At 28.1% G+C, this 3,253-nt stretch overlaps 1 pseudogene; it reads left to right on the forward strand.

Annotated features, from left to right (window-relative positions):
• The first annotated feature begins 2,270 nt into the window (after positions 1-2,270).
• On the forward strand, positions 2,271-2,432 carry LOC136226220 (arabinogalactan protein 14-like; annotated as a pseudogene).
• Positions 2,433-3,253: the final 821 nt, after the last annotated feature.

Consider the following 3,253-nt stretch of genomic DNA (forward strand, 5'->3'; position numbering starts at 1 on the left):
AAAATATTCCATCATAATCATTATTATACTAAAATCATCAATAAATAATTTAAAAATATACTTTATTTCAATAAATCATAAATTCATCAAAATTGCAACTTTAACAATCTTTAATTAAAATTAAAATTTACTTTGAGAAATAAATTTATAAAAAATCACTTAATATATAAATATACCCTTGTTCATAAATCAATTATCAATAAAAAATTTCAACACACTTTTCTTTGAATTTTAACTCTTCAAAATATCAAATCTTACACAAATATTAATCAAATATACTAAGTTCATCAAAACCAAACTTAAATCATATATACATAAACATATATTATAGGTTGAAATTGACATGCAAATACATATATAATTACTTTGAACTTAACTTTAAGCTCATGTTAAAAACTAATTCATAGAAACTCCAATTAATCAAATGCATGTCAAAAATCACCACAAAAATTCAATTTTCTGGAAAATATAGAGTTATATATACATAAAAACTTAAAAGGGTAGTTGATAATTACTTACTTTAGCACTAATTGAGAAAATTAGCACATTAAACCCCAAATTTGTCCCTCTATTCTGTCTAGGTCGAACCCAAGCTAGAAGTCTCCAAATCCAAATCACACCGAGCACAATGTGTATTAGGATGTCTAAAACCTACTGTAAAAAAATGAGCTCGATCCAACGGTGCATACTCCAGATATCAAAGAATGATCAAAAATTGATGAAATTGGGTAATTTTAGTGTTTGAATGTATAAAAATGAGAAAATGAAGTTTTGTTTGGGTTGGGAATACATCTTGAACCACGAAATTACAAGCCTTGAATCTTGGGATTTATGTTCCCAATGAAGAAAAATATCCATTTTGGTCCCTCTAAACTTTAGCTTCTTTTAAAATTTATCCTAAACTTTTAATTTTACACTTAAAGCATGAAATTGGCCTCCAAACTATATCCATAATATCCAATTAACTCTTCAATCAATAAATAAATATAATACAACATAATATTAGGGTATAATAACTAAAATTAGGGACACGGATGTGACAATTCTCTCCACCTTAAAGAATTTCGTCCTCGAAATTCATATTCTCTAATATATCTTAATTATCTACTCAAATAATCTCCCAGATCACAATTTCACTAAGATTAGCCATAATCATCACGAGACCATAAATCCTACCATTTTACCCATTGACTTCGTCATTTTTCAATATCGACGTCTTTGTAACAATCATTTATATATAACTCTTAGTAACTCTAAACTTCAACCTAGTTAATTCCATTACCAATAAATCCACAATAAAACTTCAAATATCATTTATTCAATTTTATATAATATGATACACTTTATATTCATATCTTCCTAGTATTACACCAAATCCCACTTTAATAAATTTAAATCACAATTGATTTCATCCATCGCATATATATCAAAGATATTTCACCTATCTCCAAATACTATAGACTTCTAAAAATCACTTTTGAACCACTAATATGTACGATATTATATTTTTCTTAAACTTCAAATAATCCGAATCAATAAATTGCATCAACGTATAATTTACTTTCATCATGATAACAATACTTATGTCTACAATTTTTCACTCCAATCATTTTTTTATATTATAATCTTCAATCATCATTAGTCAAATATAAACCTTATTATTATAATATAATTTCCTAACAATAGAACTCATTTCATAAAATCTTAATACCCATGTCACTCTTATAATTTCCATTTATTTCCTTACATTATTGAACTTCTATGCTATTTTTTTTATTCACCACCATATATACCATTAATCCAACCAAATAAACTTCAATCGTTTTTCCAAACCATATAGTCAAGGAATATATAGTACCTAATTTACGAAAATCAATGATTTATAAACTCCAAATGGTATATTTACACACATAAAAGTCAATAAAATCTATGATACCATTCAATTTCCCCTTTTGACCTATAAACACTCGATTTGATTCTTATATAAACTTAAACTATAACCACACAAACTTCAATTAAAAATTACTTGATTATTATCAATAAAGGTACTATATAAATTCAATTGTCAATATACATATCCTCTTATATCATATTTATCTCTTAATTTTCTACCTCAAACTATGCTTAAGATAAAAAAAAAATTATCCTCAAAATTTATATCTTAATTATTTCCTCAAACATTATTTAAGTTTACCAAAATTTTTGTAAGCAGCAATTCCTCTTTCCCCAAAAACAGAAGGAGGAATCGCAGTGCATACCAGATCCGAAAAATGGAGGCAATGAAGATGAATCTCTTCGTTGTTTTGATTGTTATTATTATGGCTTTCTCCGGCATTCAATCGGCATCGGCAGCTACTACATCGGATGCTACTGCATTTATTCCCACATAAATCGCATCAATCGTGGCTCTTGCTTTTGGATTCTTCTTCTGAATTTAGAATCTGATTGATTCATTTGTTTATGTATATAGCTTTAATTTCTCTCGATCGATCGATTGATCACTTTTTTCTCTATGTAGATGGAAGGAAATGGGATTACGATTTGATGATTTGAGGGGTTTTTTTATGGAAAAATTGAATTTGATGAGTTTGATTTAATCTGGTTCAGTATTGTGGTTTTCAGCTTCACTGGCCTAGAGAGAGAATGAAGGAAAAAATAGGATTGAGAAAATTTGAAAAGAGAGAGAGAGAGAGAGAGTTTGAGCAGATGGAAAATTGAAAATTTTTACTTGATGTAAAATAGTTAAGCGTAAGTTAGTAATTATATTAGTAGTGGGTCCCACTTTAGTGAATAGACATAATAAAAATTGATGATGTGGCGCATTGACCGGCGTTGACCAGTCATTTTTACCTGCTGTACACCACAGTGGGAGGTCACTCCTAAGTTCATACATATTAGTGAGACAAAATGAAGGTTGTACACCAAACTGTGACTTAAGGTAAAGGTTGTATACCATGGATGAAATTTACCCCTTATTTTCCCTTTTCTTGTATTAGTTTTTATAAGTAATCAAAAAAATTCTTTTTGAAAAAATACATTTATTGTAAATATATAGTGAATATATATCGTAAAAGAAGAAGTCCCAACAATGTAAATGTAATTTACAAGAATATTCACATGGACCTTAATGATCAAGTGAATTTGATCATTCACCGATAGATTTAGACTTATTGAATCTAAGCCGCATGATGCTTTGAGTCTCCATTTTAGGTCCATGTGATCAAAATCCACTTAATTTAGGACTTATCATGCA

This window comes from Euphorbia lathyris, chromosome 4 (assembly GCF_963576675.1).
Source record: "Euphorbia lathyris chromosome 4, ddEupLath1.1, whole genome shotgun sequence".
NCBI classification, from domain to species: Eukaryota; Viridiplantae; Streptophyta; class Magnoliopsida; order Malpighiales; family Euphorbiaceae; genus Euphorbia; species Euphorbia lathyris.